The sequence below is a fragment of the Rhineura floridana genome, chromosome 3, assembly GCF_030035675.1.
Source record: "Rhineura floridana isolate rRhiFlo1 chromosome 3, rRhiFlo1.hap2, whole genome shotgun sequence".
In the NCBI taxonomy this organism is placed as follows: Eukaryota; Metazoa; Chordata; class Lepidosauria; order Squamata; family Rhineuridae; genus Rhineura; species Rhineura floridana.
Window position 1 is genome coordinate 177,548,269 of NC_084482.1, and position 27,429 is coordinate 177,575,697.

Here is a 27,429-nt window from a genome sequence, read left to right on the forward strand (position 1 = left end):
GGACTAGATGGACCATTGGCCTGATTCAGCAAGGCTTTTCTTAAGTTCTTGCAAGACCGTGTGAATTGGGGGGAGGAGGAGAATGAACTTCTTCATGCCTTTTCTCCTACTTTGGGAAGAGGGGATACGAAGCTCCGCTCGCCGCGCAGCTGACGAGCGGGGCATGATTGCAGGTGGGGGTGAAGACGCTGTCCCCATCTGTTAATGGGGCAACGTCGCACGTCGCACCCGTGAGACGTGCAGTGTAAGGGGCGGGGTCTATAGGACTATTTGAGTCCAGCCGCCCCTTCCACCTTCCTCTTCTGCTGCTCGACAGCTTCGGCGCGGCGCGGCTCCTTTGCCGGCGCACGTGTGCCTCCGGAGGCTTTCTGAGGCCAGGCTGACTGTGCGGCGGCGGCGAGCCCCCCCCCAGCCTCATCGGGAGACAGAGAGGCAGCGGCGGCGAGGTGGCGCATAGCGAGGCTTGGTGGCTGGCACCAAGGCCTACGGGGTGAGGCTTCTGGCCTTGGGAGGCCCTGCGGCGGCAGCGGCTGTGCAGTCACTACGAGGCAGCAGCGCAGGATCGGAGCCAGCAGCGGTGAGGACCACAGGCGAGACGGCCTTTGGCCAGCAATTTTTAAATTTAAATTTTCATTAACGCGGGGGTAGGTGGTGCATGACCCCAACCATCAACCCTTGCCGCGTGCAGGTCAATTAGGCTCCCCCCCCTGGATAATTGGGTGCCGGGAGGGGGTATAGAATAAGCAGGCGCGCCCCTTCACAACGTTTTGAAATCACGTCGTTTGTAAGCGGGGCCCCAATCTCCCTCTCTAGACAGGGTTGGACCAGGGAGACCCAAATCAACTAGATATGCCACCCAAGAAAGGACAAAGGGGGGGCAAAAGGGAAAGGAAAGGCCCCCAAAGTGGGGGGGAGATGCCCACCCCCAGCGGCGGTGGGGGCAAGGAGCGGGGAGGGGCCACCATGGGCGGCCATAAGTAGAGAGTGGCAGAGGCGCCATCCAGGGCGACAGAGTGGGTATAACAGGAGCCCTGCTGGATCAGGCCAGAGGCCTACCTAGTCCAGGGCTCTGTTCTCAAAATGGCCAACCAAATGCCCTGTATGGGAAGCTCGCAAGCAGGCCATGAGCCATGGGCGTCCCCAACGGAATAATGCTCCCAGCTTTCATTTAAAAATAAAAATAAAAATAAAAATAGTACGTTTCTAGCATTTGTAGAACCTGAGACAAAACGTACAAGGGAAAACAAGTGAACAGGCAGAGGCTGATCTCTGGCAGCAGCATAGGGCCTAGTCCTCAGCATGTGCTGTCTGGGGTTATACTCTTTTCCCCTGCCTCCTTTCTCTCTAGATGCCCCTTTGTTCCAAATTCTCTTTGCCATGCCAATTAGAGGGGGGGGCAGAGGCAAGATCAGTTGCCACCTCCTCCTCCTCATTTGCATTGTCTTCCGTGGCAGTTCAGTGCTCCTCATCCTTGCTGTTACACAGCCAGGCCTAGAGCAAGAGGGCAGGCGTGGCACTGGAGGCAGTGGCTACTGCTCCTTGCAACACTACTCACTTTCTGAGGCGCGAGAGCAGCAATTGCCCTGTGCCACCAGACTTCTGAGAAGGAGGTGTTGCTGTGCATGGCACAAAGTGGGGGAGAGGCATAGCAGACAACCACCCACCCACGCAATAGGGCTTGTAACTCCAAGGAGCTGCTGCTCCCAAGTAGTGTCTGTGAGTTTACCTGAGGCAGTGAGATCTTAGCAGCTGCCTTACAGTGCCAATCCCTGGAAAAAAGGGTTGATGCTAGCACCATAGAATCATAGAGTTGGAAGGGGCCTTATAGGCCATCGAGTCCAACCCCCTGCTCACAGCAGGAAATCCACAGCTAGAGCATCTCCCGCAGATAGCTGTCCAGCCTCTGCTTGAAGACATCCAGCAAAGGGGATCCCACCACCTCCCTAGGCAGTCAGTTCCACTGCCGAACTGCCCTTACTGTCAAGAAGTTCCTTCTAATGTCCAATCTGAATCTACGCTCCTGCAACTTAAAACCATTAGACCTAGACCTACCCTCTGGGGCAGCAGAGAACAAATCTGTACCCTCCTTTATGTGACAGCCCTTCAGGTACTTAAAGAGTGCAATCATGTCACCCCTCAGCCTTCTCTTCATCCTCGTTGCCCTCTTCTGAACCTGCTCTAACTTGTCTATATCTTTCTTAAAATGAGGCGCCCAGAACTGAACGCAGTGTCCCAGATGAGGCCTGACTAATGCAGAATATAGTGGGACTATTGCTTCCCTCGACCGGGAAGCTATAGCTCTGTTTGTGCAGCCCAAAACCGCGTTTGCCCTTTTTGCTGCAGCATCACACTGCTGGGTCATGTTCAACGGATATGTGCAACAGGAAGATAGGAGGCAAGAGGCCTTCAAAGGGTAAGAAGAAGCCACCGGCTGCTTAGGGACAGGTGTCCCTTCCCTAGTTAGACTCCGGGTACTATGAACTAGGTTAGCAGGCTACCCGGTTTAAGGGGAGGTTTGTTATGTTATGGTTTGCCTTTTGTTTCCCAGTCTCATACACCAACTCCTGGCTGGCCTTCATGGCCTCCAACTCACGGCTGGCCCTCATGGCCTACAATCTTCACCCCGTTTAGTCATGGCAATAACAGCTGTGGTCAGAATGTACAGAAGTACACTTGGTCACGCCAGTCTTATTCAAAGGGGCAGGCAGTGAGGGGTCCACACTAGTTAGTCTAGGATCAGTGAGCTGCACGCATGGAGTGCTTCAGAGCCTTCCGTGAGGGGGCAGTCAGGAGACAAGTGGGCTCCTAAGCAGTGGGGCACTATCTGTCTGAGTGGATGTTCATAGGTATGGCAGCTTGTGGGAGGCATGTTAGCACCTGAGGTTTCAGCTTATAGTATGAAGGATCCTGCCCCGGTGTTCACATTTCTGTAACAAGATTGACTCTTGCCCAGGGCTGAAAGCTGCACAGGGGCAAGCTTGAACCGTCCCAGATGTGATCCTGGATTGGGACCATGAAGTGTTTCCTTTCGGCCCTCTTGATGTTAGGGGTCTTTTAATGGGGTTATTATGCTATGATGGGGCTTGAACACCCATACTACGAATTCAGGGTTATGGCTGCCTTATGCACCGACCTGGCCATGTGGTTCCCTTTCCTGCGGTTGCAAGCCTGGATTCAGGAAGGGGTTTTAACTATGAATGTTACCTTTCATTAACTCTTTTCCGGGGTTGGAAGGTGACTTTTGGACAGAAGAGCTCATGGCCTGGGGTCGGGTCTCATAACTCTCTTATAATTAGGAACACTAGAATTCATGGCCGTTGCCTGTCCCGTTGTTCTGGGAGAAGTTTATGCAGGGAGTCAGAGAAGGCCATAAGTCTATCTATTGCCCTAGCATGATCACCAGCTATCAGAATGCAGAATAGGGCAGCAGGGGCAGTGTGAAGGGGGGCTAATCCTGTGAGCTGCGCGCTGGAATTCCCTTGGATTCAATGGGTTACATTGCCCCCAGCATGCTCGCCAGCTTCCAGAAACAGGTATTCAGGAATTCTGGGCCGGCAAGGGCTATATGCCAGAGTGGCCTTTCCGGTGACTCACCTGCTGATATTCCTGATAGACGGCACGGCATGAGAAGGGGCATGGCAGTGGGAACACTTAGAGGTAAGCTTTCTTAGCCAGGCTGGCGGTTTTTTCCCTATCCCCATCGACCCTTCTCGCTGGACATTTTATGGGTGTAGTGGACCAGTGGGAAACGGTCTGTTCCTTCAGTGAAGACCCAAGCTATTCCAGGCAGTGGCTCATACACTGTTTTGAGGCTTCCAGGAGAAAAGAGGTGGCGGCTGTCTCTACGTGAGACCTCTCTCGACATGCCCTCCAGTTTTGATGTTTCCAGGGAGGGGGGGTTATGCTTGCTCAACGTGGAAGGTCTAGAATGGACCAGAGGTGTACCTCTGCCAAAGGATATTTATTCACCCAGGCTAATATGGACCCCCTAGCTATAGGCCATGCCCTCCAGTTTTGATGTTTCCAGGGAGGGGGGGTTATGCTTGCTCAACGTGGAAGGTCTAGAACGGACCAGAGGTGTACCTCTGCCGAAGGATATTTATTCACCCAGGCTAATCTGGACCCCCTAGCTATAGGCCATATATGCCTGTCTGGGTCAACAACACCAGTTTTGGCGTTAACAAAACAAGCATTGCAGGGGCTGGGGTATGACCCCTTCCAGTCTGGAACCTATGCAATTAAAATGGGAGCCGCTTCTATGGCAGCATGTTTTTGGTTTCCTCCCGGCACTGGTACAGGATGTGGGACTTTGGGCCTCTGATGCATATAATGGCTATATTCCCCCCCTTTTAGAGGGCAGGGGGATGCGGCAGCCTCACGAACGAGCATTGTAAGGGCTGGGGTACGACACCTTACAGTTGGAACCTATTCATCTCGAATTGGTGTTGCTTTTATGGCAGCAGGTTTTAGTTTCCCACAGGCACTGGTACAGGGCGTGGGACTTTGGTCCTCTGATGAGTACAAGGGCTATATTCCCCACTTTTAGAGGGCAAGGGAATGTAGCGGCCTCACAATCTTCATTGTTTTGACAGGGATGGAGCAGATGCACATCATAATATGCGGCCACAGCATGGTCTTCCGGGCACCCTGGAGGGCAGCGAATTTGAGCATGGGCTCGCAGTTGGGCCTCAGTAGAGGGGCTGTTGTGCAGTGGCTGGACCGGCAAGGAATGCATGGGGAGTGGCTCCTACCCGCTCTGTTCCAGCAAGGTGTGGTGCAGATATTTCTGCAGGCAATGGTCATCCACCTCGGTGGTAATGACCGCGGCGTGAAGCAGGGCAAGGCCCTCAGCATACAGGCATGTAAGGACATGCAAGTGATAAGGCAGCGTTGGCCTTTGGTGCATCTGATGTGGTCAGACATGGCGCGGCATATGGGATCCAGCTGGAATTGATCATGCATGGAAGAAGGTCAACCGGCAAATTCGGTGGGCTCTTCTTGGGCAGGGGGGGTTGGCCATTCCGCATCCCCGCATTCAGCACTGGAAGGGTGAACTGTACAGGGCCGATGGCGTTCACCTGTCTCATGCAGGTAACGACTTATTTTGGGCGACCTGCAGGGGTGTCTGCGAGAGATGTTTCTCGGCAGTGGGGTAAAGGGGGACTAAATAGAGATTTGTCTCCCTTTTGTGGCGGGAAGGTGCGGGAAGGGAAATAGGTAAGGACAGCTAGGTGGCCCCCTTAGGCACCTTTGGAGGTGATTGGCGGTTCCAGAGGCCTGTCTCTCAGGGCTTTATGGCTCTAGGGCAGGATATGGGCTGCTTCTGGGGGCAACTTATCCTCATCTACCCAGGGGTTATACGGCCCTGGGTGGGGATGATGTGGGAAGGCCCCCCTACTCACCTGCAGGGTGTGGCTGGGGTAAAGGGTAAGCAGATGGGCTTGCCCTTGCCCCAGCAGGGGCTGGTCGCCCGAGAGCTATATGGCAAGCTACTTGCTTATAGACAGTTCCCGCACCTAGGTTTCCCTCTGCAGGTCACTTTAAATTGGGTTTTGTTCTATAATGTAAATAAAGTGGCCCTTGTTCAACCCAAGCTGACGTCTCTGTGTTTTATTTCACCCCTCAACTGCAAACAGGCCCTACCATTCAATCATTGCAACATTAAATTCTTCCGTTGTCTCCTATAAGAATCTGTCGTTTCTTAGTACCCTCTTCTAAGGTGGCCTTTTTGTTCTGGAGAGGTATAGCTAGCATGAGTTGGTAATATATCTTTCTTTTGTGGGAAAAGAGTATATTACTCATATTGGGCTATAAACCTTTTTTATTATTATTTTTTTAAATGAAACCTGTATAAAATTGAAGCAAAAGAAACTGTGGAACAGAAGTGTCCTTTTCTCCCACCCTTGTTTGACTAGATATTTTGCTCTGTGCTTCCTTTATGAACCAATGTCAAAGAACAGCCTGACATCAGCACATATCTTTCATATCTTTGAATGCCATTCCTCTAAAGGTCCTCTAGACTCTTGACATAAACAGGATTCTACTGTATTATGAGTAACAGTGGCTAAGCAATCATGGAGAACAACACAAAGATGCCCCTCCATCTGTCTTCAGGAACAAGAAAACTTTTGTCAAGAGATATCATCATTTTGCCGATGCCTGTAGAACTGCTTAATGGACCAAGAAGCCTTTTTATTATTTTCTTTCTTTCTTACACACATTTCTGTAACACGTTTTCTATCAAGGAAATATGCTTTTCCTAACACCAAGGTTTTATTGCAGAAACAGTCTCAAACAAGGAGCGAATAAAATGTGTACGTGTAGATATATAACGGTTAATTGAATCAGAGAGAGTTGATTGGAACTTTGTTGTTTGTTACACTTTACCCGCTGCTTGGGGCCACTTACATCGGAGATTTTTTGACGTCAATTGCAACGTTCTAATTGAGCTGCCCGGACATAGAGGAATTGCTCTGTGCTAAAGGAAAATGGCTGGCAGAATTACAATTTTTTAAAAATTGTTATTGTGTAGTGTACTTTCCTGCTTTTGAAATGTCATACTTCTGGGCACCAATTTATCTGACTTATATTATATTGCTACAAATAGCCAGTGAGTGTAACTGGGTCATTTTTCACAATAAAGGTACTTTCAGAATTGCTATTTTAGTTCCATAATGATTGTACAGATCTATTTATTATGCATTTGTGTTTCCTCTCTAATACCTTGCTTTTGGCAGTGCTGTGGTGATATTAATCAAGGTGGACTGCTTAGATCACTATGAGCATGGATGTCGGGGCAGTGAGGAGGAGGGAATTAATGTATGGAAAACTCCAAAAGGAGGGAGGATCCATAGAAAAAAATTAAGAAATCTTTGTTCTTCGAATTTGATCCTGCTTCCGTTCTTCATAGCAGGATAATGGCTATATTGACAATGGAGATGGGATTGCACAGACTGCAGAATGCTTCATAAAATGGATATCTAAAAGGTCAATAAGAAAAAATGGCAATGATCCTCTCTTGGCTCGTTTGGCTTCTGTCTCTATGTACAGCGTTGCTTTTCTTATTATTCTTACAAGCAGTGGCATAGGCGGACCTATCACATTTTGGAGAAGCAAAGACAACCTGCTTTCCATCAGCCTAGGCACAAAACATTATTTCCTTTCCAGCGCTTGACATTAAGAACATCAGCCAACAGCCAGACAAAGAGGAGGAAGAGATTTGGCGGTGATGCTGCTTGCCTGGTGCTCTGTTCACACTCTTGCTGCACCAAAGTGAAAGAAGGGCAATCATGAGAAATAACCTCTATGAGCAAGAATGATGTTGCACAGGAGGTAATGCTAATCTAGTGACAGAGTGCCAGCCAGCTCTTCGCTCCTGGTGTAGTATAGCGGCAAAGAGATTGAGCTACAAATCAGGAAGTCTCTTGTTTGGATTTCACCTCTGCCATAAAGTCATTAGGTGGTCTTAAGCAAGCTGTGCACTCTCTCTCACTCTCTCTTTCTCAATCTGCAATAGAAGGATAAAATCTTGACCTACCTTACAGGGTTGTTGTAAATATTTCAAGGTAATTCAAACAATTGCACACAATGAAGAATTATATAAATGCTGATTATAAATCATATTATGGCAGATGTGCTTAAGGTGCCTAAATGCAAACAAAGGGGGAAGGAAGTCCCTGGGCTTTTAACAGATGTTCAGAGCATCAATCTTTAAAAAAGGATCCAGCAGGTATCCTGGAAATTATGGGCCAGTTAGCTTAACATCTGTTCTTGGACAACTGGTGGAAAGCATTATTAAAGATAAAATTACCAACCATATAGAAGAACAAGTCTTGCTGAACCAGCATGGCTTCTGCAAGAGTAAGTCCTGTCTCACTAACCTATTAGAATTTTTTTAGATTGTCAGCAAGCTTATAAATAGAGGTGATCCAGTGGACATAGTGTACTTGAACTTTCAAAAAGCTTTCAGCAAGGTACCTTACCAGAGACTCCTAGATAAGTTTGGCATTCATGTAATAACAGGCAACACAGTCTGCGTTTGTGTTGGAATTGTTTTTTAATATGTTTTTAAAGCTTTTTTTAAAAAAATATGTTTTTAAAGATGTTTTCTTTTAATATGTTTTTAGGGATGTTTTGCTGTGATATATTTTAAAGTATGTTTTTAGGAGGTTTTAGAGTGTTTTTAGTGCTTTTGTTTGCCGCCCTGAGTTCCTACTGGGAAGAAGGATGGGATATAAATCTAATAAATAAATAAATAAAAACAAATAAATAAGATCCTCTTGTAGATCAGGAACTTGTTAAGTAACAGGAAGCAGAGAGTAGAAATAAATGGACAGTTCTACCAATGGAGGGGTGTAGAAAAAATAGTCCTCCAAGGATCAGTATTAGGACATGTGTTTTTTAACTTGATCACAAATGATCTAGAGTTAGGGGTGAGCCGTGAGGTTGCCAAATTTGCTGACGAAACTAATTGTTCAGGGTAATTAAAAAGGGATTGTGAACAGCTCTAAAAGGACCTCTCCAAACTGAATAACGGGGTGGTAAAATGGCAAATGCAATTCAATGTAAACAAATGTTAAATGATGCATGTCAGGGCAAAACATCTTAATTTCACATATACACTCATATACACTCAGGAGAACTATTACAATAGTTATTGTATAGAAATAGAAGAGGACAACAAAAAAGGGTAGAACAAGAGCCCTATTCCAAAAGATTAGAGAAATTAAAGGGAAATTTAAACCATGAGTAGGGATGTTGAATAATCAACAGGGGAATACATTGACTGACTGAGATGAAATATAAGGAAGATGCAAGCACTACACTGAAGAACTCTATAAAAGAGTGCAAGGATGACAGATTCATTCATGGAGGAACCATATGATGAAGAACCAGAAATTTTAGAATGTGAGGTGAAAGCTGCTCTTAAAATACTTGGAAGAAACAAATCACCAGGAACAGGTGGCATACCAGTAGAGTTGCTACAAGTTACTGAGACTGAATCTGTCCAAATGTTGACAAAAGTTTGTCAAGAAATATGGAAAACAGTGGCCCACAGACTGGAAGTGCTAAATATACATTCCAATTCCAAAGAAAGGGGATCCTAGGGAATGTAGTAATTATCAAATTATTGCCTTAATATCCCATGCAAGTAAAGTAATGCTCAAGATTCTACAACAAAGGCCTTTACCATATATGAAGCGAGAAATGCCAGATGTCCAAGCTGGATTTAGAAAGGGAAGAGGCACCAGAGATCATATTGCAAACATATGTTGGATAATGAAATGGAGCAAGGAATTTCAGAAGGAAATCACCCTGTGCTTTATAGATTACAGCAAAGCCTTTGATTGTGTAGATCATGAAAAACTATGGAATGCTTTAAAAGAAATGGGGTGCCACAGCATATGATTGTCTTGATGTGCAACCTATACTCTGGACAAGAGGCTACTGTATGGAGAATATGGAGAAACCAATGGGTTTCCCATCGGAAAGGGTGTGAGACGGGTGTATTTTATCACCCTATTTGTTTATATGCAGAACATATATGGAAAGCGGGATTGGACCTAGATGAAGGAGTTGTGAAAATTGGAGGGAGAAATATCAATAATTTAATATATGCAGACGATACCATACTACTGGCAGAAACCAGTAATGATTTGAAACAAATGCTGATGAAAGTTAAAGAGGAAAGCACAAAAGCAGGACTACAGCTGAACATCAAGGTGACTAAAGTAATGACAACAGAAAATTTATGTAACTTTAAAGTTGACAACAAGGACATTGAACTTGTCAAGGATCTTGGCACAGTTATTAACCAAAATGGAGACATTAGTCAAGAAATCAGAAGAAGGCTGGGAATGGGGAGGGCAGCTATGGGAGAACTAGATTGTTGTTATGTGCCTTCCAGACGATCACGACGATCACGACGATAACCTCCAAGAGCATCTGTTGTGAACCACTCTGTTCAGATCTTGTAAGTTCAGGTCTGTGGCTTCCTTTATGGAATCAATCCATCTCTTGTTTGGCCTTCCTCTTTTTCTACTCCCTTCTGTTCTTCTCAGCATTATTAGCTTTTCTAATGAATCATGTCTTCTCATGTGTCCAAACTATGATCACCTCAGTTTCATCATCTTAGCTTCTAGTGATACTTCTGGTTTAATTTGTTCTAACACCTAATTATTTGTCTTTTCTGCTGTTATCCATTTCAAATCAGTTGATTTTTCTCTTACCTACTTTTTTCACTGTCCAACATTCACATCCATACATAGAGATCGGGAATACCATCGTCTGAATGATCCTGACTTTAGTGTTCAGTGATACATGCTGGAAAAAACAGAAGGGAGTAGAAAAAGAGGAAGGCCAAACAAGAGATGGACTAATTCCATAAAGGTAGCCACAGACCTGAACTTACAAGATCTGAACGGGGTGGTTCATGACAGATGTAAGTCATAATCGACTTGAAGGCATATAACAACAACGTTATATATCCAGTTAATACAAAGACACAATGTCTATATTATCCAATAGGTTTCATAGCCTTTGTTACTATACAAACCACCACAGGTATGCATAACAGTGTATGTTGTTGTTCAGATCTGTTATATGCATACATATTTAGAGATTTTCACTCTGAATAGCCAATTATCTTGTTTGATGAAATTTCTTCATGTGTAGCCAGAAGCACAATGTGAATCTAAAGAAAACGCATATCTAAAGAAAAAGTATTTTTGCTTCTCTGTCTTTCTCCCTCTGTGTGTGTGAGTGACAGAGAGAGATAAAGAAATAAGCAAACCTTCTCCAGTATGTTCACTATCTGTTTCATGTTAACTTGCAAAAACATCTCCACGAGTGATTGTTAGAATATTATTTGTAGTAGTAAAATTTGCATTTATAACTCTTTTCCCCAACACAAGCTGATTCTACCGATCAGCAAGGATGACAATGAGGTTAGATCCTTAGCTGAAGCAAGCAAGTGTAGTTTTAGCACTCAAAGTCACAAAGCTATTGCTAAATTGCACCAGCCACACAGCAAATGTGGATCTTAATTCACTCCTCTTATTAACAAAATTATTGCCTATCAGACCGCTGTTTCTGTCATTATTTGGGGCATGCAGCATCATTTTATTTATTTGCAAAAATATCTACACAGCCAGCATTAAGGGTCATGGCAGTGAAATCAACAATAAAATGACATCCATAGAACAAATGTGAAATGCACCACAAATCAGATTAATACATTGACACAGCTAGAAAAGCCTTGGTGAACAAGCAAGTTTTAAGCAGAATCCACTTGGAGATTTTTGAAATATTAAGTGGTATATAAGTTTTTTGCAATAAATAAATAAATATATAAAACCCCAATACTGCGGGTTCCTGGAGATGATCCATTTGACACAGTAGGAGCTCCATGTTATTTAGATTTTGGATTCCTAAGTCCTGCCTTTCATACAATTTCAAAATGGGGCATTTTGACATAAATTATTTGGGTGAAGACCAAAGCTGTGCTCAGGCATTCTAACTCCCATACACAGCAACCCAAGATCAGGTAGCTGGGCAATGGTGAGTAGCCACACCCTTAACATTGCATGCACCAAGTAACTATCTCTGGCATCCACGTATGAACATCTGTAGGAAGCAGGCCTTCACTGTTAACAACAGTACATGAAAAGGCTTTCACCTAACCCAGGAATTATTAGCACAGTACCCTCCAAGCTCCCCTACCCCCATGCCACTTGGACTTCATGCCACCACTTTCTCTCTGCTGTCACTGCTTTCCTGCTCTGCTGGTTTCTTCCTAACCTGCCATGCCCCTGTTGCTCCACTCTCCATCCCCAGCTAACTTGGCAGTAACAGGAGCTGGATAGGGTCCCTTTTTAGCATTTCAAGGGGTCAGTCTTCAGGCATGCTGTGCACTGATGCACCAACTAAGGCACCAAACTCCTCTATTGGTTTTTAAGGAGAAAAAAAGCAAAAAGGATGTTGTAGTTGTATTGCCAAAGAGTGTTGTATAGACAAAGAGGTGCAGGTGACATTCACAGAGCACCTCCCAAATGGGTGTGTGGGATCTTGTATAAGATTAAATATTGACTCCCATCCCCTATGCAGAGGAAAGGGTTGATTATTAGATCATTGTGTATAGGATGAACTTGTCCAGGCTTGTACTAGATGTCCCCTTTGAGGCTCACAAGAGGCATGAGCTCTCATGAGGGGAGCATTCCATCTGTACTAGGTCACTGTGTGCCTGTGCAGGAGGTGAGTCACACATCTGCTAGCTCCTATAAGGAGCTGGTTGGTAGACTATATCTAGCAGCCTGTGACAGGGACTGGGGAAAGCGACAGTTGGGGAGAAAAGGAGACACAGACACACGGAAACAGCAGGGATCAGACCAGCAGAGAAGCATAGTGGCGGAGGGCCCCAGGACTGACCGGAGAGGGAGGGAGAGACATCACCCTGCATAGCTAAAGCTCTACCCAGGCTGCGAATGGTAGAGTGGCAACCAGCTGCCCCCAGGGGATCTCCTAAACACTGCTGTTAAGGAACATGAGACATGTTATGTTTACTTCTATGTGCATGTTCAGCAATAAGCACTACTAGATTGCTTACCTCTTGGTGTTCTTGATGGCTTAATTGGGATTCACAAACTATCTGCCTTAACCAATGAATTGGCAGTCACCCTGGTGGAGGGATCGCACCCTGAGAGGTTACACCCTCAGTATGGTCAGCCGTGGTATGCCCCGCCCAGTGGTAATGACTGGTCAGTTTCCTACTGCACTGCTGGGCTCCCATCATCTGCTGTTGCCTCTGGTGGGGGCTTGCACCTCACCTCCAGGCTTTGGGCCCTGGACTAAGGACTGGCTCCCTAAAGTCCATCCCTACTGGCACCACTGTTTGGGGCAAAACTCAGAAGTAACAATCATCATCCTATTGAACATGTACTCCCCATCTCACACAACTTGCATTTTCTCTTCTGTAGCAAATCCAAGCCTGCCTCGTGGGAATCCTTTTGTTGCAAGAATGTGGTTATAGCCCAGTTGCGGCTGCTTTTAGAACTTCATTTCACAGATGAGTCAAACAGCCGGCATACCCAGAATGTGAATGGAAAGCAATTCCATGCCTGCACTGTCAACTTATGCCTCAGACTCGAAGCTCTTCTTCTGGGTATGCATGGGTTTGTGTGTATAAATTAAACTCTCTGGGAAGACACCACAGATTAATTAGCAAATAAAATGAGTAGAAAGCAGCTCATCCTGTGGTTTTGTATGTGACTAACATCCTCGTTATGCTTTGATGTTGCATATGTTCCTAGAGAATTCTTAGGGAGGCCTTAAGGGCTCAGCTGTTTGGCAATGGCCGTCATAATATATATGAGAGGAAAAGGAAATTAAGGAGAGAATCTGTGCTCCAGGGAGAACTGGGAAGAAGCCACAGATAAAGCAGAGGCACTCGCTTTCTGAGGGAGATGTGCTTATAGTTCACGTAGCATAGAGACTATCTACCGGCAGTAATGCCTCCACCTGGGAATTTGCTCTGGTAAGTAGAAGGGGAAACATAATGCTCTCATAGCTCCTACTCCTATAGCCTTGTGGCGAAAGATAGGTTGAGGCTGGAATGTAAGAACAGAAGGTGGGCAGTCAATTGGAATGTAAGGGTTGGGGAACATTTTTCAGCCTGAGGGCCATGTTCCTTCATGGGCAATCTTCCGGGAGTTGCACTGCAGTGGTGGGTGAGAACAAAGGCAAAATGTGGGTGGGGGTAGAAAAATGCAAACCCAATTTGGGTTGGTCTTTCACAGTCCGATCCACTTCCTGTGTAGCTTGGAACAATTTGGTAACGTGTGCCTCTGAGCATATGGTGAGTGATGGCAACACCTGCAATCAGGACTCATCTCCAAAGAGAATTGCATTTTTTGTATATTTGTTGGTGGTCTTCTTACTCTGCTTCTTTTCTGTGTTTCTACTGTTTCTACAGAGAATCTAACTTAGAAAATTATATTTCTCTCATTATTCATCCTAGAAATCTGTGTCAAATTTACTTTTATTAAGTTCAAAGCCTTTTTATTGGTCAGTGTCATATGATGATGAAGACAGTATTTTGTATTTCAGACTGGATGTTATGTTTTATATCTATTTGGGGTACATTAACAGTTAAATCAGTTGAACAGTTTGATGTAAAATCAGACTGGTTACAATATGTTGCTACTTAAACAATGAATCTAGTTGTTGGGGGGGGGAACTTGGCCTGCCCAAGATGCATGTTTTCAGCCTGCCAAGCTTAAACCACTCCACTTAAGGAAGGGTGGGCATGGTCAAGTAAAAACAGAGCAGTGGTTCCCAACTTTTATGTATACAGGACCCCCTTTTTAAGCTCAAAAAATTATGTGTCCCCCACGCTAATTGTAATTTTAGCCTCTGTTAATTGAAAAAATGGTGCGTGGCAAAATCACATCTCCAAATATCCATTTCCGTAAAAAGCTCCCTGCAGGGAGGTATTGCTTTCTTTTCTTAATGCAAAGGTCCAATCAAATTGGTATCTCCCTCCCCTCCCCCCAGTCTGAAGATGTACAGTCCTGTCTCCCAACACTAGTGGGTTACAGTGTTGGACTAAGATTCAGGTTCAAATCCCCACCCAGCCATGAAGCCCACTGGGTACCTTGGACCAGACACAGTCTCTCAGCCTGGCCTATCTCACAGGGTTGGTGTAAGGAGAAAATGGAAAGGGGGGGAACCATGTGTACCACCTTGAGTAACTTGGAGGAAATGTGAGATATAACTGCAATAATATTCAAAAAATAAATACATTTCAGCTGTAGTATGTGGACCCCAGCCTCAGCCAACCTGCTGAGCTGAAGAAGAAGAAGAAGAAGAAGGAAGAAGAAGAAGAAGAAGAAGAAGAAGCAGCAGCAGCAGCAGCAGCAGCAATGTAGTAATGGTGGGGATGCTAGATTGTGAAGACAAAAGGGTAGATAGATTGAGGAGGGAGGTTAGTGCTTTTAGGCCTTGGGATGATCATCAGAGCTGATGACTTGGTTAGTGTGCAATTGGGGGATGAGAGTGGAGCAGAAGACAGATCAGTTCACACACACAAACACACCTGTCCCTCCTGCAAGCATCTGCATATGTGCATGCATTTAGGCATGTGGGAGGGGAGAACCCTCAACTGCTGCAGCATCTTGGAGAGAGAGATGGGGGGCAGAGTGTAGGTGGAAGAAAGGGGGGACGCTGGCACACACACTTAGCCTCAGAGATGGGGAGTGAGCAAGTCCTGAGCTTCCTCACTGCTCCTTGGCTCCGTCTGGGCCAAATGCAAGATCTGGGCAGCCTCGCAAAAAAGAGTAATTCGCTAATAGGCAAAATACCTTGCGGTTTAGAAACGTACCTATAGCCAACAGATATTTCTATCAAACTTTAAAAAGCAGGGAAATTGGGCAGCTATAGTGAATGCACCAGGGGAACAGGAGACCTGACCTCCTCTCTGACATATTGTACTGCCTTACAAATTTGTGAAAACACAAACACAATTTGGGTTGGTCTTTCACAGTCCAATCCACTTCCTGTGTAGCTTGGAAGAATTTGATATCATGTGCCTCTAAGCATATGGTGAGAGGTGGCAACACCTGCCATCTCCAAGATGGAGAATTACATTTTTGTATGTTTGTTGGTGTTCTTCTTACTTTGCTTCTTTTCTGTGTTACTACTGTTTCTATAGAGATTCTAAGCTAGAAAATTATATTTCTCTCATTATTGATCCTAGAAATCTGGTCAAATTTATTTTTATTAATTTCAAAGCCTTTTTATTGGTCAATGGCATATGATGGTGAAGGCAGCCTTTTGTGTTTCAAACTGGAGGAAGGCAGCCTTTTGTGTTTCAAACTGGAGGTTATGCTCTATTTCTGTTTTGGGCGCATTAACAGTTGAATCTGAAATTGCTGTTTGATGTAAAATCACACTGATTACAATATGTTGTTACTTAAACAATTACTCTAGCTGTTGGGAAAAGTAAACTTGGCCTGCCCAAGATGCATGTGCTCATCCTGCTATGCTTAAACTACTCCAGTTAAGGAAAGGTGGGCATGGTCAATTAAAAACATAGAGCACACCTAGAATTTTGCTAGAATATATTTAACCTCCCAGTGTTTTATCTTGTGCAAACTGAGACACTCCTCATGTCCACTGGAGACTATTCTGTAGAATAGTCAGTGCCATTAGTGTAGTTTGTGACAGTTGCTAGGAGATGCCCTATTTCCCTCATGCAGCAACAGTCCCCAGAGGAGAGGTTGACTGTTAAACCACTCTGCCACTGGCACTCTGTGAGGGGAACAGGCGTCTCCTAACAACTCTTAGCAACCTTCACAAACTACACTTCCCAGGATTCTTTGGGGGAAGTCATAGCTGTTTACAGTGAAATAAAGGTCTGCTGTGGGTATGTCCACCGGATTAGCCAAGCCAAACAGCTGTGAGTCTGGCTTTTTGAAGATGGACAGTTGGTTCTTAGTGAACATGCCCATACTTATCATTGACTCAGATGTCAAATTTCTTAATTAAAAATCAGCCAAGCATTTTTTAATCTTTTAAATTGCAGAAAATGAAGGTCAGAGTATGGGGCAAGATCAGTAACAGGTACTCTTTGAACATGGCTGATTTTTAATTAATTTCAACAAATTATGAGATCACTGACAGAAAAAAAGTCCAACAGGGGTCTGGATTTTTTTCCCTCTTGTTTTACAATTTGAACTCTCACTTCTCCGATTGTTTTGTGTATCACCATGAAAACTTAGAGTTAAGTAAGCATTTCTGAACTCAGGACTATAAGGTTTTTTTTTTTTTAATAATTTTTATTCAAATTTTTCAAAAGACAAACAAAACAAAGTCAAAAAACATAACAATACAGCAACAACAAAAAATAAAATAGTTGACTTCCGATTTGTCGCAGATCAGCTATAAGTATATAATATACATCAAACCTGTCCCTTAATATATACATACAGGATCACTTTTCTCCATAGGCTATCTTAGTTAATCGTCAAATCCCAATATCATCATTTTATTTTGATCTTTCAACAAAAAGTCTAAGAGAGGCTTCCATTCCTTAAGAAATGTGTCTGTCGATTTTTCTCTAAGTAGACATGTCAATTTATCCATCTCTACTAAGTCCATTAATTTCAATAGCCATTCTTCCGTTGTTGGTGTTGATTCCATTTTCCACTTTTGTGCATATAATAATCTTGCTGCCGTAATCATATATAATATTATTCTTCCATATTTCTTTTCTATTTGTTTATCTATAAAACCCAGTAAAAAAAATTCTGGTTTTGACTGAATATTTATCTTTAGAATTTTTTGCATCATCCTACCTATCTGTGCCCAAAATGATTTTGCCTTTTTACACAGCCACCACATATGATAAAATGATCCTTCTTGTTGTTTACATTTCCAACAAACATTAGAAACATTACTATACATTTTTGACAACTTTTCTGGAGTCATGTACCAACGGTACATCATTTTATAGAAATTTTCTTTAAGATTATAGCATAATGTAAATCTCAAGCCTTTTTTCCACATATTTTCCCATTGATCCATTTGTATGTTATAACCAAAAATTTTTGCCCACTTTACCATACACTCTTTTACTTGTTCTTCTTCCATATCCATTTTCAGTAAGAGTTTATACATTTTCGCAATTATATTTTCCTCATTTGTACACAAACCTATTTCAAAATCAGATTTACTTATTTCAAACCCATATATTTTCTTGTCCATTTTATATCTTTCTAACAATTGTAAATAGGCAAACCATTGAGAACTATATCCTTCCTTTATCAGTTGTTCTCTCTCTTTCATTATATATTCTCCATGTACATTTTCTAATAGTTCTTGATAAGTTAACCATTTCTCTTTTCCAGCCATTTCTCTTCTGTAAAACGCTTCTTGACTTCAGACACATAATGGTATTTTCGAATAGAACCTTGGTTTATATCTATTCCATATTTTCAACAGAGGACGTCTTATAAAATGATTATTAAAGTCTACATTTACTTTTACTTTGTCATACCATAGATATCCATGCCATCCCCACTTCAGGTTATGGCCCTCCAAATCCAATAGTCTTTTATTCCTCAATAAAATCCATTCCTTTATCCAGACTAAACAGCAGGCAGCAAAATAAAGTCTCAGATTTGGTAATCCCAGTCCTCCTCTTTCTTTGGCGTCTTGTAGTAATTTAAATTTAACTCTTGGTTTTTTTCCTTGCCATACAAATTTAGAGATATCTTTTTGCCATTGTTTAAAAGGTAAATCAGAGGATATTACAGGTATTGTTTGAAACAAAAACATCATTCTCGGTAGTACATTCATTTTTATCACAGATATTCTACCCATTAATGACAATTGTAGTTTATCCCATTTTAGCAGATCTTTCTTAATCTCTGTCCATAATTTTTCATAATTATTATGAAACAACTTTGAATTTTTATTTGTCATAATGATACCTAAATATTTCAACTTTTTCTCTATTGTAAAATCTGTCTTGTCCATTAACTCTTTCTGTTCCCTTAAAGTTAAATTTTTCACCAACATCTTTGTTTTTTGATTGTTGATCTTAAATCCTGCTAACGGTCCAAATTCTTTTAATTTGTCCATCAATACATTAATTCCTTCCAAAGGGTTTTCTAATACAATTATCAAATCATCAGCAAATGCTCTCAGTTTATATTCTTCTTTTTTTATCTTTAATCCCGAAATTCTTTTATCTTGCCTTATATCTCTAAGCAGCACTTCTAAGACCAGAATAAATAGAAGGGGAGATAATGCACATCCCTGTCTTGTACCCTTTTGTATTTCACATGAATCCGTTAAATCTCCATTAACAATTATCTGAGCCTTCTGAGATGTATAAATCGATCTAATCCATTTTATAAAATTGTCTCCAAAATCCATTTGCTCCAAAACCTGAAACATAAATTTCCAATTCAAATTATCAAATGCTTTCTCAGCATCTAAGAAAATCAAAGCTGCTTGTTTATCATTTCGTTGTTCTAAATATTCCAACACATTCAAGACATTCCTGACGTTGTCACGTAATTGTCTTTTAGGTAAAAACCCCGATTGATCTTCCTGGATAAATTGTTGCAATATTATTTTCATTCTTTCTGCCAAGATCATTGTAAAAATTTTATAGTCATTATTCAATAGAGATATCGGCCGATAATTTTTTGTTTTAGTTAAATCTTGCTCCTCTTTAGGTATTATGTTATGTTAGCATTTTTCCAACTATCCGGTATCTTTCCCTCTTGCAAAATAGAATTCATTGTATACTGTAAAGGTAGCAAGAGTTCTTCCTCCAAACATTTATAGTACATTGCAGATAACCCATCTGGTCCTGGCGCCTTTCCTGATTTAATTTTGTTTATAGCTTCAGATATCTCTCTTGACGTGATAGGGCCATTAATAGCTTGTCTCTGAAAGTCTGTAATTTTAGGCAAATTCTGTTTAGATATATACTCTTCTATTTTTTCAGATGGGATTTCCTGACACTTGTACAATGATGAATAATATTGATGAAAAATCTTTTTGATTTTTACATTATCTGTCAGCATCTCATCTCCTTCTTGTATCTTTAAAATAATATTTTTTTGACGTTCTTTTCTTAATTTATATGCTAACCATTTCCCCGGTTTATTTGCAAATTCAAAAGTCCTTTGTTTAGCAAAATTTAGTTTCCTTTCAATTTCTCTAACTGTCAGCATTGATACTTGATTCTGTAACATTTTAATTTGATTTACAATAGAAACTTTAGTTGGATTCTTTTTCAATTCTTCCTCTTTTTGTTTTATTTCTTCCAAAATTAATTGCATTTTCTGTTGTTTCTTTTTTTTAAATTCAGAGTTACATTTAATAAAATATCCCCTCATAAATGCCTTACTTGTATCCCAAACAATATTTTCATTTGTTCCTTTATGTAAATTATATTCAAAAAACTCTTTTAATTTCTTCTTACATTCTTGTACTACTTTGTCATTCTGTAATAAAGATTCATTTAGTCTCCATCTAAATCCAAGATTTTTTTTTTTTTAAGTTAATATCATAGGATTGTGGTCCGAAAAAGTTTTTGGTAATATATCCATTTTAAAAATATCTTTCACTAGATTTTTAGACATCCAAATCATATCAATCCTCGAGAATGTTTTATGTCTTTCTGAAAAATAAGTAAATTCCTTTGCGTTATCATTTATATATCTCCAGGTATCCACCAATTCTAAATGTTCCATCAGTTCAAAGCAAATCTTCGGTAATTTACCCTGTGTCTCTTTAATATTTTTTTCAGAAAGCCTATCAATTTTTGGTGAGATTACCCCATTCCAATCACCCATGACACACCAATGATCATATGAAAACTCTGACAATTTTTCCATAAGTCCTGTGTAAAACCTTGTTTTATCTTCATTGGGGGCATAAATACCCACTATCAAAATTTTTATGCCCTGTAAAGTAATTTCAACCCCCACAAATCTACCACTATCATCCAGTAATATCAATTTAGGAAGCAATTGTGGGTTAATGTAAAGAACAACTCCATTTTTTTTTTGATCCAGCCGAAATAAATTCTTCACCCAAATTTTTACAAATCAAATATTTGGAATCTTTCTTCTTAATATGAGTTTCTTGTAAACAAATTATATCCAATTTTAATTTTTTCAAATAATGAAACACTTTCTTCCTCTTCTGCGCCATATTGGCTCCATTTATATTCCAAGTTAGATATTTGTAATCCATCTTTAAGTGTGTATTTTAAAATGTACCTGATGCTCCCTTTAATCCATCATCTTCCTTCACCTCCTCTGCATGTTCCTGTTGACTTTGTTTCCCAGGAATTATATCCATATCTTTGAGTTTATCTTCTTCCATGTCTTTTGAAGCTTTTCTCAAGAAATCCCTTGCTTTTTGAACAGTATTCAATCGATATTTCTGTTGTCTGAATGTAAAAATCACTCCTTCTGGAACATCCCATCTAAATTGAATTTTGCATTGCTTACGTTTTTCTGTAAAGGAAGCATATTCTTTTCTCTTACGTAAAAGTCTAATAGGAATTTCTTTCATCACCAGTATTTCCTTACCATCAATTTTAAAGGTATTGTTGAAGTGGTGTTGTAATACCATATCTCTGGTCGTCTTTTTTATAAAATAAACAAGCACATCTCTTTTTCATTGTTGCATATCTGGAATTAATTCTATAAACTTTATCTATTTCAAATTTCATCCGATCTTCATTCAAATCCAGAAATTTTACTAAAGCATTAACAATTTTATCTCTGATGTCTTCACCTGTTTCCTCAGGGATTGCACGGAATCTCAAACAATGTTCTTTATTTCTCATTTCAATCACAGCCATGTAGTCCAATTTTTTTTCTAATTCCAGATTTAATATATCTGTTCTATTCTCCAAGATTTGTACCTTTTCTTTAGTATTTTTTGCATCCTCCTTTATTTGCCCAATTGTCCCTTTAATCTCATCCACTTGTGTTTTAATATAGTCTTTTATATCTATCAATTCAGTTTTCATTTCCTGTTTTATATCACTAATCCCTTCCATTATTTTTTGAAACATATCTGGGGGTATAGCCCCTTCCTGTGGATCAATTGAACCTCTTCGCTCCTGAGCCTTAGCTGCTTTTTTAGTTGTCATTCTCAAAAGAAGCCTTTAATTTCTGATATTAACCACTGTTCCAAAACCTAGAGGCAGTCTATTTCTTTTTTTTTTCCTCCACCAACAAAAGAGTTAATATTCCAGGCCTCTTATTATAGTCTGGCCAGCACAGTTCTTATCTACGTCCAGGAATGCAAAACAATTCTGGTTCACAACACCAAGCGATTAGTAACATATACGAACAGCAGATTCGTCCAAAAAGAAATAATCCAAGGAGAAAAATAGTCCAAAATATATTTCCATCAAATAATAATTACCTCTCATCCATTTTTAATCTTTAAAACTCCAAATTCAGGCCAGCTTTTTGTCATAAAAAATATATATATATAAATTGTTTACATTTTCTTTCTTCCTTAATTATATTTAAAAGAGAAAAAGTATGACTCACCCAGATTTCTCAGTTGTTGATTCGTAAACAAATCCCTTTTATTGTAGTAATTTAAGCCAAATGATAAGATTTAGACAGAAGGAGGCTCGCTGGTTAAGAACGTTTTTAGAAAGAAAAGAAACACTTCGCTTTTTTTCATTACAGCTTGTTGGAAGTCCTGACTCCGTCTTCAGCCAATCGGTATGCCTTCTTATCTCAGGGAATTCCTGATCAATTCCAGCAGCCGACAGCTCAACGAAGTCCTGTGGAAAATCTGATCGGTTCACCTATACCTTGGAGAACATTTAAGCCAGTCAAAGTTTCCTCTTGGCTGGCTTTTAAGCTGAAAAAAGCTTCCTCTGAGGCAGAGATCTCTCAGAGACAATCACCAGCTGAGCACTCACTTCCGGGAAGTCAGGACTATAAGTTTTGTAATGTTTTGTTTTGAAACGAGCTTATGGGAAGCAGCAGAATGGCATGGGAGGTATTTTCAATTTAACACTGCGGAATGTGAAAAATCCATGCTGGCCATAGTATACAGCCACTCTCATGACTATATAATTAAATTAAAAAATAAGACAAAAACATTGGGGGGGGGAAGGAAAGGAAACCACAGGGCTAAAATGAGTTAATTGACAAACTATAAATTAAAAATTACAATCAGGTGCAGATAGAACATAATTCTGTATACATAATCAAAGGTTTTTTCCTTATTCATTTAGAACATTACAGGTGTGTTAAATTACTTTAAGAATTAATTTCATGTATTCAGGAAATCAGACTTTACCGACTTGACTAGATGACCTCATTTCTTTTTTCCTTTCCCCCTTTCCCCAGTTACCAATCATCTTTGCCATATTTCTACATAAACCGGGGGTATTAAATACCTGTATGTGTTGTCATTTGCACAGGACATAAAGTCCTGTTATATTGTTATAAACCAATCTTGTGCAAACTTTTGTTTAAGGGCTTGACACTTAAATAGAAATACAGGCCCAGTGGCTGCAGGCACAGTTGCCACCATCTTTATTGCCCCCAGGGCCTCTGGACCCAATGTTATGCCTAAAGGTGCTCTGGGGAAATTTACGATGGTGGCAGCTGCTGCAGCCACTGTCAGGGCTTCTCTTTTGCACTGCCCATCCCCACTGCTGTCTGCCTATGAATCTAGAAAAAAATGACATAGCAGAGGTTATTATAGCAGCCCTCCAACTCCTAATTCTTTTCTAGGTGAAAACTTTCCCCCATTTTTATGCATCTCACATAAGCCTGTAAGGTGAAGGAATTAAAAAAAAGCAAACCACACAATAGGGAGGGTTCACAGTAACAAGCTCTTGATGGGAATGACAGCCCTATTTGTGTTAAATAGTACATAATTAAAAGTCAATACACCCAGATCATAATAAGATCTGTGTACCTAGTCAACCTCTCCCTCCGAATACCTGTGAGGGAACCTCATTTAAAACTCAGCTGTATCTAATTTGCAAAGAAAGCAAAACAAAACAAAAACCTGGAACATAAAGTTTCACTTTTATATCAGAGCTGTAGATTAACTTCTCTAGGCAAAGTTCAATTTAAGGTTATCTAGCTCGCTTGGTAAGCTTGGGAGCGCTATGCCAAGGAGATAAATGGTCGTTTACTTCCACAGGTTGTCTGTAGTATACTGTGCAGAAATGAGCTTAGCTCCTTTGAGAATATCTGTCATATCAAACAGAAAAGAATACCTTATTAGGCTGTGCCCATTTCATAATGAGCAGAAGCTGCGACTCTCTGGAGAGGAGAGCTTTTTGCTTACAAGTTCTGAGAACACTTTTAAAGAAAGTAAGGTGTAACTTTTCAGGAAGCTAATGCAATCAATTGTTCATTGTGCTTGCACTGATGCAAAGCACACTTCATAAAATCATCTGGTTAACTCTAAATTAGGATGGTTGTGTGTCCTGCCTTACAGAGTATGGTCCTTTATTTTGAAGATGCCCTTTATTTGAGGGCTGTCTGTCAGGGCCCTTCCTGTCACGATCCCACTTCAGGCGCCATGTGCTAGGATCCCGCCTGTGGTCACCGCCTTGTCATGGTCCCACCTCAGGGTCCTGCTTTCAAAACAGTTCTCTCACCAGCTCTAGCAAAGATCTCACAAGATCCCACTGCTAGGCAGCAGCACCAGACACTCCCAGTAATTCAATATTGCCTTTAGACTGTGCCTTAGTCTCCTCCTGGCTTATTGCTACTTTGTGTCTGGGTGCACTTGCAGGCCACAACCCCACTGTATCTTTGTGCCTATAAAGAATACAGCCCTGGGTTGCTCTGGATACTTGATGATGTTACACTATCTCTTCACCGCTGCCACCATTGATACTGTTTCCCAACCTTGGTATATGCCCTGCCCACCCTTCTGGTCTGTGTAAACCCAGCCAAGGATCAGGTGTTTTGGTAAACCAAGAAATATTTATTTATATACACAGGGAATAACAAGATTGCTTAAAGGTTTAGTCAACAAGCGTGTGGTTTCATAAGTTGTGTTACTCTTTATATTTCTAGTCATCAGTACCCCGCCTCACTACCCACCTAATCCAATCCACCCTCCAACCCTCAGAACCAACCGAACCAACCGAACCGAACCTCTCCACTGTCATCCTCTCATTTATACCTTCAGGCACTCAAGTGCTCAGCCAATCATAATACAACACTCATCAACATTCCAACCCATGTACTCCCACCTCTCACTCAGTCTACTTACCACATATACTCTAATAAACCCGCACTTACCATATTTACAGTATTATATATATACAGGGACATCACACTGTCCAGTCTAAGACTGGTTTAAAGATAGGGAATCATAGAGAGCAGGAGCCTTGAAGTTGCCCATCAACATTAAGTAGCCCCTGATCAGCACACTGAGTAAGCACACACGTCATCTGGTGTTTTTTCCACTATGCTGAGATGGATTGTATTTCTATTTAAATTATAGTAATTATTTCTAACTTTGCATAAATGTATGTCCTCTTTTGTCTTCTTCCATATGTTGCTCTCCAAATGCACCATTTGGCATCTGAGGGCTTGCTTCAGGTTCCATGGACACAACGGACAGCCACTAAGAGCAGGATCTTTTAAGCTGTGGCCCCCACTTTGTAGAATGTTCTCTTGAAAGAAGTTTGTCAGACCCTGGCACTTTATTCATTTAGGCATCAGGCCCAAACATTGCTGTTCCAGAAAGCTTTTACAGTAGGGCCCCACTCATATGGCGGGTTACGTTCCAGACCCCCACCGAAAAGCGAAACCCGCCGAAAAGATGAAGTCTGTCAATAAAATGGTGCCCGACGTCTGAAAAACACTGTAAAAGTGGAACAAGCGCCGTATGAGTGGGGCCTTACTCTAATTGAAAGCCGCCATATTAGCAGAATGACGAAAAGCGGGGCCCTATTGTACTGGACTCTTCCTTGCCTTCTTTATTTTAGTGCTATTCCTCAATGATTAATTATATTTAGTTTTGTTTTTTGTTACTTTATAGTGGACCTGTTTTTATATATTGTGTGATATTTTTCTGCTATAATTTTGTGAAAATTAGCATGATAAAATGTTAAATAAATAAATAAATGGCAGATTTAGAACTAGGATGGCTGGGCAAGCTGTAGGACAAGTGGAACAGGCAGCAAGGGCTGGTGGACTAACAGTGCCATCAAAATCCCAAGAGCTACCAGGATGAAAGAGTTATGCCAGCATTACTCCGTCACTCTGGCCCCATCAGTGGAATTTATGCTGGCATAAGCCCCCAAAAGGTAGCATTCTTGGGGTGTCCCAGGGGCATGGCAATAGCAGGACAGAGCAAGGAGAGACTTGCATCTACTCCCAACTCCTGCAGCTCTGTCATGTGAACTTGGCTGGCAAAAAGGGTGGGGTTAGTCAAATTCCTCATGAATGGAGTTTGGAATAGGGGTAACATAAGCCAGCATAATGTACACCAGCTTTCTATTGTGCTGGATTTATTTTTTAGGATTGCTCTGTAAGAGTGCTTGAAGCAACATGCAATATTAGAATCATATTTATTTCAAGCAGAAGTAAAAACACAACACTGTTGTCAGAGCTAAGCCTGCATCCTGTTGCTTATTCTGCGCTGTGCTTTTTCCTGCTTTCCAGCCTAGCAGTGTAGAGGCAAACCCACCTGATGATATGTGTATTGTTCATGTCTGCAGGGAAGGAGCCTTTGTGTGTACCGCTGCATGCATGACAGGAGCTGACACCAGGGGGTGGAATATACCAGGGGTGGGGAACCTTAAGCCTTGGGACCATAAGCGGTCCTCCTGGCCTCTGTTTGGCCCTGAGGACTCTCCCCAGGCCACATCCCCTCCCCAGTAGCACCTTTTTTTCTCCATGCCTCAGCACTCACCAGACTTGCTTCCTCAAGAAGAGTTTTTGCCTGGGAGGACTGAGTCCTTGAATCCTGAGGGTGGCTCTTGCATGTCTGGATGGAGGGTAGAGCGAAGTGCATGAATCTGTGTAGAAACTAGCCAACTCTACTAAAGTAAATTCATATTCATTGCTCCGCCCACTTTTGTCTGTGGCCCTGGCATGTGGCCCCTGGAAGGTTTCCTAGAAGGGAATATGGCCCTCAGCTTGAAAAAGGTTCCTCACCTCCAGGAGTAGGCCATGCATTCACTATCAGGATCTTGAATACTCAGTGCAAAATCTCTCCTTGCTCACGTGTTGGTTCCCCAGCACATGAGGAAAACAACTGCACAGAGGTTCAGTCAGACAACAATTCGATCAGTGTTACCTGACAGCAAAGGTGTGCCTGGCAAAAGTCCATTCTCTCCCAGTTGAGCTGATCTTCTATGGTCTTTGTTCACCAGAGTTATATCATTGCTTGGTGTAAATTGCTGCCCTGGGCTCCTGCTGGGAGGAAGGGCGGGATATAATAATAATAATAATAATAATAATAATAATAATAATAATAATAATACATTTCCTCTTAGAAACAAAACAAGAAGTCCAGGCTACAGGTGCAGCAGTAGTGACTAGCATGTTGGGGCTCTGTCACTCACCTGACCTCTCTCTGACTGCATCTCTACAGCATACTTGGATGAAGAGGGGGAGGAGGAGGCAGTGGTGAGGTCAGCGCAGTACAAACACACCAGCAGGAGTGCTGGATTGCCCTCCCAGGCCATTGCACCGCATCACTCTCGCTGCTGCCTTGCCCCTCCCTCTCTCCATCCTGGTATGCAGCAGCGATGCAGCCGAAGGTAGGGTTGCCATATTCCAGTTCCACAAATCCAGGCAGGCTAATTTGCATTGTATGCAATTATGTAAATTAAGTATATTAATGGTTTCATTATCCTATTGTTTTGTTTTTGTGCCTACTAATTAC

At 41.8% G+C, this 27,429-nt stretch overlaps 1 long non-coding RNA gene across 1 annotated transcript; it reads left to right on the plus strand.

Moving 5' to 3' along the window:
* Window positions 1-321: 321 nt before the first annotated feature.
* Window positions 322-24,978, plus strand: LOC133380755 (uncharacterized). The gene is made up of 4 exons (XR_009761535.1): window positions 322-577; window positions 12,975-13,159; window positions 14,805-14,929; window positions 22,236-24,978. It is a non-coding gene; the product is annotated as an uncharacterized LOC133380755 (long non-coding RNA).
* Window positions 24,979-27,429: the final 2,451 nt, after the last annotated feature.